Raw genomic sequence first — 16,392 nt, forward strand, 5'->3', positions numbered from 1 at the left:
ATTTTGGACTCCTTTTAGGTTTGATGAGGCTTTATTTGTGGAGCAGCCTCTTTTAAGGAGACATCCCGGATTTGGATGTTTTTTCTGCCAGATGCCTTGGTGATACTAGCAACCATAAACTCCTCTAAGTAAATTACCAAATAAATTACTTGGACTACAATTTTCCCCACCTATGAAAGCAGTATACATTTGAACACCAACCTGTGTGAAGGCAGGTCTATAATCACAGATTCTCAGGGGAGATGCTGTTCCCCCACAATGAACTCTAGGCTCAGACACAAAGGTTTCCTTGTGATGTCTTCCTTCCTCCCTTCCTTAAAAAAAATAATAAACTGTTTTTGAGAACTAACATGTCCACTTATTTCAGGTCTCATTTTATTTATCAGCTCATCACTATTGTTTTGAAGGAGCTCCTCTATGTAAAATGAAGTTAACCGTTATTCTCAAAACACCTGCTAGTCTGCTCTTGGCTCGATCCTATTCCTGCCTTACTGCATTTTTACAGCCTCTCTTGATATAATATCTCCGTGATCCACCCACCATCTTTCATTAGGCTCAACATGTACTGCACAGCAATGAGGTACAGTGATGCTGTGACCAGAAGCCAGGGACACAGGTGGAGGGAATGTGTTTGGTTATGTCATCTAGCTGGGAACCAAGTGCCCCAGGAATGAAGTAAGTGCTGCATGAATGCTGCAGAGGTGGTGCAAGAGGAAGAATTTCCACTAGACCTTGTAACATCTGTGGTTAAACAGAGATAGAAATAGGTTGGGCATATGTGTTATGTTAAGTTGAATGGCATTGAAAAATGACCGGAGGCTTTCTACAAGCCAAGTGTTGGCCACTCCGAAATCTACTTTCAGTTTCTCGGCCTAAATCACTAGTTAGTTATTTTGATCAGGATCTGTTTATTGCGAGCTTTCTGTGGATAGGCCCTGTGACAGACAGGCACGAGGCATTCGGAAGCAAGAAGAAGGACCCCCACCTCACAAGCAGCTCATGGTGCGGGGAGAGGCAGACAGAAGATCACAGTACATCTCCCTTCTAGCTACATGATCCGTTCCTCAAGGGCTGGAGCAGATGTTTACTTACCTGTGTGTCCCCAGACTATGGCACACACCTGTACCTTCCAGGTTGTGCTCAATAAAGCAACCAAAGTATGAAGTACATGGAGACCCCATCCTTCGAACCTCTCACAACCAACAATCTTTAACCACCAAGGGTTAAAGTTGAATTCCTTTTTCTGTCTTGCTATTGGTTTAGATATACCAGAGGGACACCACTGTAGTAGCTATGGTTCTCAGAGAATTTCTGCTTCCTTTACTCTAGACCCAGGAGGTTAAAACTATGGTGGTTCTTGAGAAAGTCCTTTTGACACTCCTGAGTTTCTGCTATTACTGGGCAACTTGGGAGAAAGGCTTTATCAATGCTTTGAAGCCACATGTGTCCAACTACATGCCAAAGGAAGGTAGGATGGAAGGGAGAGGGGGAGGGAGGGACAAATAAAGAACATAAAAGAAGAGACCTTACCAAAAGTACACACTCACCCTGTTAATGGTGTCTGGCAATTTCTTCCCACTCTCCATATCTGTGATAACAGATCTTTACAGAGTTTCCTTCTATAAATATTTTGCAAAAAACTATGTTAAACTTTCATTCATGGACAGCTTACTCTTTGTTATACATGCTAAAACACAAAAACACGTAATATGTAAGGAGAATCCTATACATTTCATTATTGGAATAAAGAAATTAATAACATGCATTGAAAAAGGTGTTCTGTTTCAGGCACTTTTCATACAATGTTTCATTTGGTTTTCCAAATAACCCTGTAAAGCAGGTATTATAACCCCTATTTTATAGGCAAGGAACCTGAACCAATGAAAGGCTGAGTGAGGCCGAGTGGTGAAACACGTGGGCTTTGGACCCTGGCAATTTACGTCCAGTAAAGAGTCACGCTTCCCATTAAGTCAAAGTTAAGAATAAAAGTTGCCAATACATTTTCCTAAAATACATGAGTTTTGTTTTGTTTTTCTCCCCCCAGAAATTATGTGCTCAGGGACTCCTGATGTGGGCATGTTTCCTCAGGCTAAGCACCAAAACACTGGAGAGAACATGGTTACAGGGTGATCTCTATGGCCTCCCAAAAAAGGAGGTCAGGCTAGAGTTGAAGAATATAAACAAAGCACCTGAAATTGTGTCAGCTACCACAGCACCAGCTGAAGTGACATAGATATGGTTACTCATGAAAAGAGCACGTAATCACCTTGCAGAGCTTCTAAAGTATTGAGGAAACTTTCTATCACTCTGAGGTCTGCCCACAGCACACGTGGTGCCAAAGCCAAAAAACAACTTCACCACCAAAGGTTAAAGCTGGGAATGCTCCATTCTTAAGTCACCAATGGGAAATCTGATGTTACATTATGGAATATGGAATATAAAACATATATGCAACATACATGACAAGTAAATTTTATATCGTGTTCAGTTACTATTACAACAGGGAACAGCCAGGGTTTAGGCAACAAAGGTCAAACTGATATTACCAGGCGGGGATCTGCTTCTCAAGGTATTACTGTTTTGATATTTGTTTTCTATCAACAAATTAAACAGATTAAAATCTCCTTAGGGATATTTTTCTTCCCATAAGAGAAAAACAGGTCTACAGTGGAATTCTCCTGGATAAGAGTTAACATGTTTGTCACCACACTGGGATCATGTATGCTGAAGACTGTCACATGCTAATGTTACATCATACTTAAAATATATCAACGAATTTGGGGTGACTGGGTTCGTGAGTTCGAGCCCCGCATCGAGCTCCATGCCGAAAGTACGGAGCCTGCTTGGGACTCTCTCTCTCTCCCTCCCTCTCTCTCTCTCTCTCTCTCTCTCTCTCTGCCCCACCCCTGCTCACACACATTCTCTTTCTCTCAAAATAAATAAATAAAGTTCAAAAAATATTTTAAAAATATATATCCATGAATAGTGCTGGCAGCAAATTCATTCGTGGCAGTTACTTTTTTAGTAGTATGTTTATAAACTACCGAAGTGGTATTTGAAGATCTATTGATTCACTGAAGGCAGTGTTTAAAATGACTCTGGACCCTTCTTTGGACATAGAAGTTTACACCGAAATTGTGCTGCTCACAAACATGAGGTTATTTAGTATAAGTCAGTACCTACCTTTCTACTCTTACCAACATTTTGGTTCCAGCTGATGGATTTTGCTGCAGGTGATACATTCTGTATCATAACAGGAAGAGAAATGAAATAAAGAAATCCTTTTATTAACCCTTCAATTTGAAAAGCCACACGTTTCAGGCGAACATCATGCTTTTTACTGGCGCCATTTCCTTCGTACTATCTGAGTTTGGCTCCCTATGGAATGTGAAAGATGCAAATCCCACTTGTGAAATACAAACATGTTTGCAGGTCTCTGGATACTTGTAATAACAGCACTAGCTGTCAGGAACACACACACAAAATCAGTTGACTATTTGAGCATGGACAGAACAGATCTGCTAATTATAATTAGATTTATCTTCCTAGAGCCATTGGCATCTCTCACAGCGGGCCTGTTAAAGGTACTGTCTATACACGTTCAGAGTTATGAGCTGTGACCACTACTGTGGACAAAGCTTTGAGGGCTGTCTTATTTCTATGAAGAAGGTGTATTTTTAATTTTTGTTTTTAATTTTTATTATTTTGTGGGGGCAGTGGGAGAGGGCGAGAGAGAATCTTAAGCAGGTTCCATGCCCAGTGTGGAACCTCACGTCGGACTCAATCTGTCAACCAGGAGATCATGACCTGAGCAGAAATCAAGAGTCAGTCACTCAACTGACTGACCCACCCAGGCACCCCTAGATTGTATATTTTTATTCATCTGTATCCTTCTTAAAGAAGGGGTTCTTATTTTTATACTACTACACAAGGGTCAAGTGACTTGTGTGGGGTCATTAAGCTTGTTAGTGACACAGGCAGAATGAAGACCCTGTCTTCCCACTCCTTGTCTGTTGTCATCTGTGGTGTCACACTCTGTATGGATTTGTATGTGTGGTTAATGACAAGGGTCACCAGACAGTATCTGGAGAGCTTTGAATGATCTGCTAAACCACTCCTATTAACCGGCCAAAGAATGATTATTAGGTGTACGTAATTCTAACTCATACCCACTAGTCCTCTTTCTAACCAAGCACAACACTTTCTTTGTGTTTTCACTCTCCTCTACCTACTCAGGTACATCGGAACTCACCCCCGCTCTCCTCCCCCAACTCCACTAGCATGTTCTTAAAAGTCTCCCCTCTGTGGGTTCCGGTGACATGGCACCATCCAGGTTCTTCCCCGGTCTCTGCCACAGCTCACCCCTTCCCCTCCCCTCACCTCTCATCTGTTGGTTCCAGCACCCCTCCTCTTTCCTCTTTCCTAACTTACCCTGCTTCTCCTTCATACCCATTCGCATCCCTCTTACAGAAATCCTTCCCAATCCTAGCTTCAACTGTTACTTCTGCTGAAGGGAACTCCTTCCCCTAAACCTTTATATTTCTACCCTCTCATCTAAGAAGCACTAATGTCTTGGCTCTTGTTTGCCCTATGATGTTTTAGCTCCATGTCTGCAAGAGCAGTATAAACTTTTGTGGATCAGTTGACATTTCATGATTCCAAAGTGAAAGATAATATACAAGTAACATCTTTATCACCAATACTTGAGGTTCATATAAGCTTGGGTAAGTCTCACTTGACACCTTGTTTTCTTTTCGCTTTACTCTTTCTCTGGGTAACTAACTTTTTAAGAGAGGATATAGCTCCTCCTAGTGGATAACAATCATATTTTAAAATACAGACCCTCCCAACTCTTCAAGTATTGTGAAATGCATCAACAATAAAACTAAAGTGTACGTAGTAACTACATACAGACTATTAATTATTCAAAGCTCTTCAGCTTAAATATTTTGAACAATAACAAATTCTAAGGGATTTATCCTTTTTAATTGGAGACACATTTTTAATACTTAAAGAAGAGGTATTCAGTAATGTCACTTCAAGTTACCTAGTATCCAACTGCAAAAGGCTTTCTTGGTTAGCACAATAAACCACAGCACTATGAAAATGAGGCGAGAGTCTTGGATTTGGTTCAAGTATGGTCAGCAGATTTTATGGTTCCACAGCTACAAATTCTATCCTGACTCCAGGAAGATGTCCTAATAAGATCTGCCCTGTGCCACAGAAGACTCAGGGGGAGGAGAGCAAACAGCCAGTACAATTTTAACTCTCTGACTGGAAATCAACCCAAATATGCTGGCGGGTTAACAGGGGCTATGTTTTAAAATATTCTTTCATCTACTGACAACTGCCTCCTTTCTTCAGAACCATATCCAGATGGCTCATAAGGCTCTATCAAATGTTGAGTTATGTAATTGTTTACTTTCTAGTGACTACATCAGTCAAGTAGTTATATACAGTTATAGCTGTAAATAAAGATATATAGATATAGGAATATATAGATAGATCTATATATCTTCTCATTCTTAATATTTGATATGCTGCTGAATACAGGAAATTAACATTATTTAATATTTAAAATATTTACTATAAAAATATATATAAACACCATCGGCTATTTAAATATTTTAAATTAAAATAATATAATATTTTTCAAATTACCATTTTAGCGAATGTCCTTTATATACGGAGCCATGGTATCTGCAGTCAAATGCTCTACCCCTGAGCCATACCCCCAAGGGTATCTGTATAAAATCAGGAACACGGCTCAAGTCCTAAAATATAAAAACAAATGTGTTATCCACTATGAAATGCATCTAATTAACTCAAAGATAACAGTTCAGACTAATCAATCTTTTAATTACTTACAAGGTTATCTTAAATATTAATAGCAATATTTACGTTATTTGAAAAGAACTAATTCCAGGTGAAGATGAAAATGTAATCAATCAGTGGAAAGATCTAACATAGTGTTCCAAAGAAACTGAACTTTCATTATCCCCAAAGTGATAAAGATCAAACAGACTGATCACTTCTCTTTGTGATCTCTTAGTTTTAGGTTCAAAATTATAATAAAACCTCTGATTCCTAACACTATCCATGCCCTGAGCATTCATCACCGAATTCCTACACTAATTCTCAGCAGAAGCCAATGGTGTTTCCTAAATTGAGAGATTATGGAAACAGATGCAGGAAACCAAAAGGGCAGATTAAGAGTTATCATAGGTGATGAAGTCATTCCAGAGTACCTCATTTGCAGTCAAACTATAGTTTAAAGCACAAATTAGATAATTAGTTATGTTCCTATGACTTTATTTTAGTTAATTCTACCAAATAAAAGCAGCTATTTACATAAACTATCACAAAGTTGTTGACATAGCTATAGTAAGACCTTTGCTATTCTCCAACAAGCTGAATAATTTAAATGGATTTCTCATCTAAATGGAATTTCTGTTGGGATATTCCCTGCTTTAGGCCAATTTCTAGGCCTTAAATATTAAAATAAGAAAATCAAGGGGCGCCTGGATGGTTCAGTCGGTTAAACAACCAACTTCAGCTCAGGTCATGATCTCACAATTTGTGAGTTCAAGCCCTGCATCAGGCTCTCTATTGTCAGCACAAAGTCCACTTCGGATCCTCTGTCCCCCCTCTGCCCCTTCCCCACTGGCTCCCTCTCTCTCTCTCCCTCTCTCTCTCCCTCAAAATAAATATATAAACTTTTAAAAAAGGGGGAGGGTTATTTCATAAATAAATAAATAAATAAATAAGGAAATCAAATCCACTGGTCCTAATCAATATTTCACAGTTAGGACTAAGATATTTATCATGTACTATATATGATAGCATAATGTTAACAAAGCTTTCCTTAAGTATAATTTGCTTGTGTGTGTATATGTATATATATATGTATATATATATGTGTGTGTATATATGTATACATACATATATGTATATATGTATACATATATATACATGCATATATATGTATATATATGCATATATATATGCATGTATATATATGTATATATATATACATAATTTTCATAAATATAACTTGCTACATAAGATTTTGTTGCTTGGATCTCTCATCATTTATTTAACCATTTCATTATTGTTGGGCATTTAGGCCTTTGGCTTTTTGTGTATGTTGTAAATGAGGCTATGTCATCTATCTTTGTGAACAAAGCTCTTCCACAGTTAGCTGTATTTCCTTAGGTTATTTCTGACTTAAGTGACAGTAAATAAGAAAATGACTTCCATTTTTTTTTAAATGAGAAGACCTAACACTGTAAAGTCTTAAAATAAGTCACTTATAGAAACATTGTCTTGTGTAATTATCCCACAAAGTATGGTTACATGCTTATTAAACTGATTACAGACGATTTTACTTTTTCAGCAGTTAGCAGGTACATAGTTATTTCTGAAAGAAAATAGAAAAGCAAATAATCCAGCTTGTCTCCCTATAGCAGCTGAAAAACTAGAAGCAAAGCACAAAGTGTAATTTACTTTTTAAAATTTAACAATAATGTAAACAAAATTGAAAAGTATACGAGTAAAATCTTATTTCTTTTACATTAACCAAATACAGAACCTGGGGAAACCCTAGGGAATCCTTTATATCTTAATGAGCTTTTTTTTTTTTTTCAGTTTACTTACTTATTTTGAGAGAGACAGAGAGAATGCAAGTGGGGGCAGGGACAGAGAGAGAGGGAGAATCTCAAGCAGGCTCTGTGCTGTCAGGGCAGAGCCCAATGTGGGGGTCAAACTTACAAAACTGTGAGATCTTGACCTGAGCTGAAATCAAGAGTCAGCCAGCTCCCTTAATGAATTTGTTTGTTTTTCTTTTGTTTTTTGTCTTGTACTTTACATTCAAGCCCTGCCATATTGGGATGATAATCCACATACTTAACCATGCTAACTGAAGGAAAAGTAAATTATTATAGGGTAACAGAAAAGACAAGAAAACAGAAAAGTATCTATAGCAGTGGCAGAAGATTTTCCCATTTCCCAGTACTCTCCAGAAATTATTTCCTTCGAATGGAAAGGATTTTTTGTAAAAGAAATTATCTATTGCCAACTCATCAGGCGTAAAATCCTCTTTGCTATTCTAAGCTCATGATCAATTCAGGCGAAAATCAACGCTGCCCCTCACAGCTTTCAGTGTGATGTAAATATGAGATGTCAAAGAGAAAGTTGCTGTTACCAAGCCTCTAGTTTTCCTCCTTCCTTCATTCGAAAATAATTTGTCTTCAAATTACTTCCTTGTTAAAAAACCTCATTCAAAGGCAATTCCCAAAGTACAAAACAAGCAACAAATCTACAGAAAAATGCAACCATAAAATATTTTGTCCTCCTAACCAGTGGTATGTTTTTAAAATTTTTTTTCTTAACATTTATTTATTTTTGAGACAGAGAGAGACAGAGCATGAACGAGGGAGGGGCAGAGAGAGAGGGAGACACAGAATCGGAAGCAGGCTCCAGGCTCTGAGCTGTCAGCCCAGAGCCTGACGCGGGGCTCGAACTCACGGACTGTGAGATCGTGACCTGAGCTGAAGTCCGACACTCAACCGACTGAGCCACCCAGGCGCCCCACCAGTGCTATGTTTAAAGGTAGGGGCTTTGTGTTAGTGTGGTGTCCCTAGTCTCCAGCACTGTACTTAACGGGCACTTAACAAAACCTGGTTGAATTAATGTTTGAACGAGTAAGAAAGTACATTTCAAAACAGCTCTTCTTCTAAAGGTTTCTTCACATCACATCTCTCATTTTTCATACCCAAGGATTATGTAAGCCTCTAATTTCTTACTAACTGCCATAGAATCCTTTATTCTGTCATGTGGAAAGTCCTAAAATTGTAGGAAATTTATAAAGGCTTACAAGGTTTTCACAGATGGAAACTGTTTCACTAGATCAGAGACCTTGGCACAGCAAAGCCTTATGTAAATACATAAAATATATAATTAAGAATTAATTCTTAATTAAGAATAAGAAATAAGAAGAATAAGAATTAAATAATTACTGAGATAATCATTTATACTTTTCCCCCATATAATGCAAGAGAGAGAGATGGTTTTTACAACTATGAAAGAGTAAACAGACATGAGGTGATGTATATACAGAAAACCCATTAAAATAAAAGGAGAAATTGATGAAAGACAAAGATGAAAGATAAATGGTCTTATAATTAATTTTATGTGATTTCTCCAGGACACTTGAGCTCAGAAAAGTCACCAGCAACTGCTTTGAGATGAAGAGCTGTACCATCCATTGAAACATTGTGCATCCCGTCTCCAACTGAGCCATTCTATAGACCACACACAGAACAGAATCTTTTCATCAGTGATTTCGGGGAAGGAAGAAAAATCTCACTCTGTGATTTCATGTCAAGATGTTTAGTAAAAGTGTGAAATTCAAACAGGGCACAAGTGGATGTATTTGTGATCGTGGGAATATTGTGGTAAGAGAGACAAGGAAGACAAGAACAAATGGATACGACAAAAATCAGACAAAGCCTGCTTTGTGGCTGATGGATAACTCAAATGACCACCGTAGGCTTCAGAGACGATGTAAAATCCAAGACGGAGACGTACGCTGCATTGCAAATTAGTGTCATGTACTTTTAAATGTTTCTTTGTTCAGATTCTTAAATCATATCTGCCAGGGTTTCAACAGTCCAGGAGCAAAGAGAGTGGCTCATGAAATCTGTTTTCTTGAGAAAAGTCATCTGACAAGTATAAAACACTGGAAATTTTCCAGAAGGAGCAGAACTGGCTGTCAGTCTGTCTGCCCTGCAGTGATGGGAACCTGCAAGCAGCCCAAAGCCCAAAGAGAAGGTAAAAGGAAGCCAAAGCAGCAGGGGACCTCGCTGGAGGACCCTCCCCCAAGGGCTGCAAGATGTCCTCACTAAAGTCACCCTCTGTGACTCTGTGGGGTCAGAGTTTGCTTCAACTTTGCCCCCTCAAACTGTGAGCCCAAGGTCTACTGAACAACTAAACGAATGAACTTAATCGTACACTGTTAATCAGAACTTTAAAAAAAAAAGTAGAGTTGAGAAGATAGAAATAATCATCTTAAATTGTTTTTCTATGGTTTCTATTTACAAAAAAAAAAAAAAAAGGAAAAGAAAAGAAAAGTTCTCGTTTCTTGTTGAGAGCCCTGGGTTTTCTTTAACTAAGGTAAACCACATGTTGGACTTGGTGTAAGTCTGGAAATAAATAAAGACTAATAGAAATTATTTTGGGTTCAGGAAATAGGTAGTATTCTGTTTTATATTCCCAAGGGCCAGCACACTGCTCAAGAAATATTTATTGATGAGTCAATGTCAAACTAAAATAGCTCAAACAATGGTGATATTCCAGAATTCCTGATGAATAAATATGAGACTAATAGATATTCCTGAGGAATAAACTTATGTACAATTGATAAATAACTGATATATTGTGCCAGGCAAATATGAAAAAAACCTGGTCCAGTCCTGTGAGTGCTTACAAGGCCTTTATACTTCATTGAAAAGTAAACACATTTCCAGGCCACAGCCAACTTCAGTGAAGAAATCCCTTCTTCAAATGTAATGTCAAGCACACTGCAGGTCTAGGACAACTCTACTTTGTTGAGACCTCAAACGTTGGGATCATGTCCTCATGACCACATGGTCCACCCTGCTCACCCACTCAAGAACCCAGCCTTGTTGGAGCTGGGCTTCGGGGGAGGCGGGGTTCCTGGGGAGGCGGGGCTCCTGGGGAGGCGGGGCTTCCGGGGAGGCGGGGCTTCCGGGGAGGCGGGGCTGTGAGATTGGTGGGGGTGTGGACCTAGGAAAAGTTTAACAGATTACCCGGATTCTTAAAGTCATTCTGAGCCTGTAAGATTACTGAGAAGGGGGTTGCAAACCAGGGAAAGGGTACATCACAACCAAAGTAGGACTGCTTAGGAACTTCCAGGGAAGCTCTGAAGTTGCCTTCATTTATCTAGCAGTCCTGTTATCTATAATTCTTAAATCTCAACGACAAGAATTCAGAACCGGGCCTGGGTCTCAGGGTCTCCCCACCTCACAACCTTCTGTGCCCTAGAGGCCTCAGAGCTAACCCAGTCTCAAGAATATGGCCTACACCTTTGGATTTTCAAAGAAAAAATAACTCGAGATGAAAAAAATAATCAGTATGCGATCTGTCTGACTTCCTGCTGTCTTCTATTTGTGGTAGGAACTCACTTACTTCTTGTCCTCAAACAGTTTGTATTCTATACACCTTGTAAAACTGGCCTACACTATACCACAAGAGACTGAGTTATATTACACTATAACACAAGGACCTGTCATATTCCCCCTTTAAATCTCTATGTTCTATTATTGTGTGCTGAACTAAAGTAAACAGTACCAGAGGCACCTGGGTGGCTCAGGTCATGATCTCACAGTTCATGAATTGGAGCCCTGCATTGGGCTCTGTACCAACAGCTCAGAGTCTAGAGCCTGCCTTGGATTCTGTGTCTCCCTCTCTCTCTGCCCCTCCCCTACTTGCGCTCTGTCTCTCTCTCTCTCTCAAAAATAAATAAACATTAAAAAAATTTTTTTAATAAAATAAATAGTACTCATAGGGCAGGACCATGCTGAAGAAATGGCAATCTGACAGCTTCTCACCAGATCATTACTTGGATTACTTGTGAGTTAAGCGGCTGAATTTGCGTGGTTTTGTGAGACTGAGATGATAAGAATATATATTGCTTTCTTAGGCATGGCAGGGCCAAAGGATAAGGGAAAGTTGTGCAGGAACAATAGGATGTCAGATACTCATTTCCATTAGAACCTACAGGTATGAGGTATAGATGCTACTAATTTTTCGTTTTCTAATTTGCATTATGCTATGAACACTGAAATCATTCACTTTGAAAAGTTTATTACAGTAAACTTTTTACATTGCATACAATGTCCTCAGTAATAGTAATGCTATATGTATATGTGTGACTTTATAGCTTACAAAACACATTCACACATAAGTTATCAAAACTGCTTGTTTTTTTAGCTTCCTCACGGCCAAATGTTTCACGTACACTTATGTTTTGCCTGATACTCACAATAAACTTTCGAGGTATTATACTTTGTCCATTCCACAAATATGGAAAATGGACCTTCTGAGAAGTTCACACTATTTGTGCGTATGTAACCTGGGTCTGAAGCAAAGTTTCTCTAACTACTAAGCCAAAGGTCTTTGTATGCTACTAAGCATACAAAATGGCTTCACAATATGATCTTCAGTTTAGCCCTGTGATCTAAATATTACAAGCATCACCTTTTAGACTCATTCATTCAATAAAGATGTGTTGATAACCTTTCATGCTGATGTTTGTGTCTCCAACAAAATTCATACATTGAGTCCTAACGCCCAAGGTGATGGTGTTAGGTAGGGCCTCTGGGAAGTGCTCAGGTTATGAATGGGATTAGTGCCCTTATAAAACAGGCCCCCCAGAGCTCCAAAAGGTGAAAACATAGCAGAAGTCTGTGACCTGGAAGATGGACTTCACTCACCTATAATGGCACCCTGGTCTCAGACTTCCAGCCTCCAGAACCGTAAGAAATAAATGTCTGATGTTTATAAGGCACCCAGTCTGTGGTATTTTATTATAGCAGCCCAAAGGGACTAAGACATATGCCAAACTCTGTTCTAGCCACTAGAGACACAGCAGCAATAAAAACTGTCCAAATCTCTTCCCTCTTTGGAGTTTACATTCTGCGGAGGGGACAAGAAAAAGAGAGAGAGAGAGAGAGAGAGAGAGAGAGAGAGAGAGAAAAGCCCGACAAATATTTGTCAGCTGGCCAGTGTTGTGGAGAAAGATAATGTAAGGTGAGGGGTCAGGAGGTACCAAGAAGGATAGGGTTGAACGTGGCTATTGAATATCAAGTAATCAAGGGTAAGTGTCTTTGATAAGATGATATTTGAGTGAGCAGAGACCTGAAGGAAGTGAAGGAGCCAACCATGGGTTGTTGGGAGAAGGAATGTTTCAGATGGAAAGACTAGTAAGTGTCTACACTAATAAGCGTCCCCAAGACAGAGATGTGCTTGGCATATTGGAGGTCAGTGTGCCAGCAATGCTAGTGAGCAAGTAGTGAGGGGCAAGAAAGAGATGAAGCCAGAAACAAATCTGAAAATATATCACACTTTTAGGTCACCCTAAGCACTTTGGATTCTACTCTGAATGAGATAAGCCATTGGACAGTCTTCATCCAACACAGGACATGACTGACTGGCAGCATTACTCTTGCAAAACAAAACAGATGAACATAGGGGAAGTGGGGGTAAAAAAGAGAGAAGGGGGCAAACCATAAAAGACTCTTAATGATAGGGAACAAACTGAGTTTGCTGGAGGGAGGTGGGTGGGAGATGGGCTAGATGGGTGATGGGTACTAAGGAGGGCACTTGCTGTGATGAGCACTGGGTGTTCTATGTAAGTGATGAATTATGAAATTCTACTCCTGAAACCAATATTACACTACAGGTTAACTAACTAGAATATAAATAAAAACATGAAACAAAACAAAACAAAATTATTGTTGCAGCTATGAGGAGAATACACCGCAGAAGGGCAAGAGAAAAACCAGGGAGACTAGGTAGGAGGCTATTGCTATAGTCCAACTAGAGGGACAGTGGTATAGACTGGAGTGAAGGTGGAAGGCAAGTTTGACTGCAAGGGTTTTGGCCTGAGCAGAGAAAGACAGGGTTGTCATTGAGATGGACAAGATGGGGGGTGGGGGGGGGAGTGGGGGGAAGGGTAGGGTGGCAAGCAGCAGATTTGGGGGTGAAGATCGTAAGTTCAGCTTTAAACATGATGTTTCTGAGATGGCTTTTACAGAAGATGCCAAGAAGGCAGCCAGGTTTCTTAATATGGATTTCAGAGGAGGACAAGTCCATGTTGGAGGCATAAATGTGGAGTCCATCAAAGTAGTGATGTTAAATATCATGGAAGAGAGTGCCTTTTATTTTATTTTATTTTATTTTAAACGTTTATTTATTTTTGAGACGGAGAGAGACAGAGCATGAACGGGGGAGGGTCAGAGAGAGGGAGACACAGAATCTGAAACAGGCTCCAGGCTCTGAGCTGTCAGCACAGAGCCCAACGCGGGGCTCGAACTCACGGACCACAAAATCATGACCTGAGCTGAAGTCGGCCGCCCAACCGACTGAGCCACCCAGGCGCCCCAAGAGAGTGCCTTTTAAAAGGTAAGCAAGTCCAGGGGCACCTGGGTGGCTCAGTCAGCTGAGCGTCTGACTTCAGTTCAGGTCACAATCTCATGGTTTGTGGGTTCAAGCCCCAAGTGGGGCTCTGTGCTGACAGCTCAGAGCCTGAAGCCTGCTTCGGATTCTGTGTCTCCTTCTCTCTCTGCCCCTCTCCCACTTGTGCTCTGTCTCTCTCTGTCTCTCGAAAAAATAAATAAATGTTAAAAAAAAAAATTTTTTTTTAAAAGGTAAGCAAGTCCAACAAGAGGCCTAGGACACTGCAAACCCTAGCTTTTAGAGATAAAGAGGACCAGTCAAGGAGACTGAGAAGATGTAAGCAGGGAGGAAGGAGGGAAACTTCAAGAGACTTCAAGAAGAAAGCATTTTAAGGAGGGAATGACCAGTTTGGTCCAATATTGCTAGTAGGTCAAGGAAGATGGGGACGGAGATTGATCGCCATATTTAGCACTCATTGGCCAACAGATGAAGGTTATTAGTTCCAGCCTCCCTGAAGTGAGGTAAACAAGATTCCAAGAGATTAAATAAATTGAACAATCAAGGTCACATAGCCCATTAGCAGCAGAACGGGGCCCAGAGCCAAATACTGCACGTAGGCCTTCAGCAGTGAGCCCTGTTTCTTGAATCCCAGAGCAGGCTCTTCCTCAGTAACGTATTATGATGTCATCATTCCCTTGGTAACTGATTCCTGAGGGGGAACTCTTAAAGACTTTGAAGACCGTAAACAAAAAGAAATAAACATCGATAGTAGAATTTGGGGGCACAATGACAGACAAGGGTTTGGTATTTCAGGGCAGGGGCAAGGGCCCTCAAATCAAACGATATACACACTGCAACCAGGGCAGACCCAAGTGTCAAAACACATTTCGATTCAAAAAAATGTTTACATCTCCTCAAAATGAATCTCCCCAGAATGTTCACTGTATGTCACCAGATGATTTATATGTAAATAAACAGATACATAAAAACCCCAGGCCCAATGATCATATGTTAGTGTATATCTATAGTCAGGACTTGAATAAGGGGAACCGATTCCCCACCCTCTTCTCATCACTTGATTTCCTCCTTATAAAAGGATTCAAAAAGGGGAAGAGGAAGAACATATTTTTACTTCAGATGTTAATAAATCAGGCAAATCTTAGAGGGGGCCAAAGGCACAAGAAAGGTACAAAAATCACAGTTTTAACTGTCCCCACTCCGAACCTCAAATTCACAGCTGCCAACGTCTTCTGAACCATTTTGTAGATTTTCAAAGGGAGGAAGAGCTGGGGATGCAACTAGCAGACATCCAAGCTCCTAATGGAGAAGCTATTAGGCACTAGGATCCGGTCAGGAGGGAGGGACTGAGTAGCACAGGGCAAGGGAAAGGGAGGCAGGCGGGCACTTTCCATGGGAGAGGTGGAGCAAAGGCTGGTGCCAGGCCCACTCTTTCTCCGGGGAGGGGAAAGGTCAGTGCAAAGCTAGGACACGTGGTGGAGTAAAAGCACAGTTGGGCGTCTCTAAACTTGGCAGAGTCCAAGTGTCATCGCTCCTGTTCTGGCCCCCACACCTAGGGTCTCCCTCCAGGGCTGCAGCCAAGTCCTCGCACCTCCCTTCCCGCCTTTTCTTCTGAGAACGCAGCGCAGAAAGGAGCGTGCGGTGGCCAGGGGCCCCGGGGTCAGTGGGAGTGAGCGCGGGGCGCAGGCTGCCGCTCGGTTACCTGATGCCTCAGTGTCTCCCCAGAAATCGGAGGCGGGCTCTTCAATCCCGGCCCATCACCCGCGCCGGCTTCGGCCGGGTTGCCCGGTGGCCGGGTGCCCGCGTCCCAGCGGGAGAGTCGCCCGCAGCAGTCGCCGCGCCAGGGACCGCCGCAGGCTGCGCGCCAGGAAGGAGTCCCAGCGCCCGGCGGGCCGCTCGGCGGGATGGACGGCGCCTTGCGCGCCCTCTGCTGGCCGGGCCCCACCTGTGCGCCCAACCGGGCGGTTTCGTTCCCCACTGATTGCCACCCAGTGCTGGAGCTGTATCAACCATGACCACAAAACATGGTTTAGGATTGCTGGCTCGGCTCCTTTTTTCTGTTTTTGCAGTTTGTACCAATGATTTAAAGATCCTGGGGCACTTGGATGGCTTAGTCGATTAAGTGTCTTGGCTTTTGCTTCTCAGGTCAGGATCTCAAGGTTTCTGGGGCTGAGC

At 41.1% G+C, this 16,392-nt stretch overlaps 1 protein-coding gene across 6 annotated transcripts in view; it reads right to left on the minus strand.

Annotated features, from left to right (window-relative positions):
* The window catches only part of LRAT (lecithin retinol acyltransferase), a 122,720-nt gene extending 106,627 nt beyond the window's left edge, over window positions 1-16,093 (minus strand). For 5 of the 6 annotated variants that reach the window (XR_005789162.1, XR_005789161.1, XR_005789158.1 and 2 more), the window contains exons 1-5: window positions 15,920-16,093; window positions 5,662-5,774; window positions 3,184-3,227; window positions 1,548-1,619; window positions 202-314 (exon numbers count right to left, since the gene is read on the minus strand). The gene's annotated coding sequence lies outside the window, so the exon portion shown is untranslated. The remainder of the gene's footprint in view (window positions 1-201; window positions 315-1,547; window positions 1,620-3,183; window positions 3,228-5,661; window positions 5,775-15,919) is intronic. The other variant, XM_040471820.1, reaches the window with a different exon arrangement.
* Between the last annotated feature and the right edge of the window lie 299 nt (window positions 16,094-16,392).

This window comes from Herpailurus yagouaroundi, unplaced genomic scaffold (genome assembly GCF_014898765.1).
Source record: "Herpailurus yagouaroundi ecotype Mexico unplaced genomic scaffold, PumYag 28, whole genome shotgun sequence".
In the NCBI taxonomy this organism is placed as follows: domain Eukaryota; kingdom Metazoa; phylum Chordata; class Mammalia; order Carnivora; family Felidae; genus Herpailurus; species Herpailurus yagouaroundi.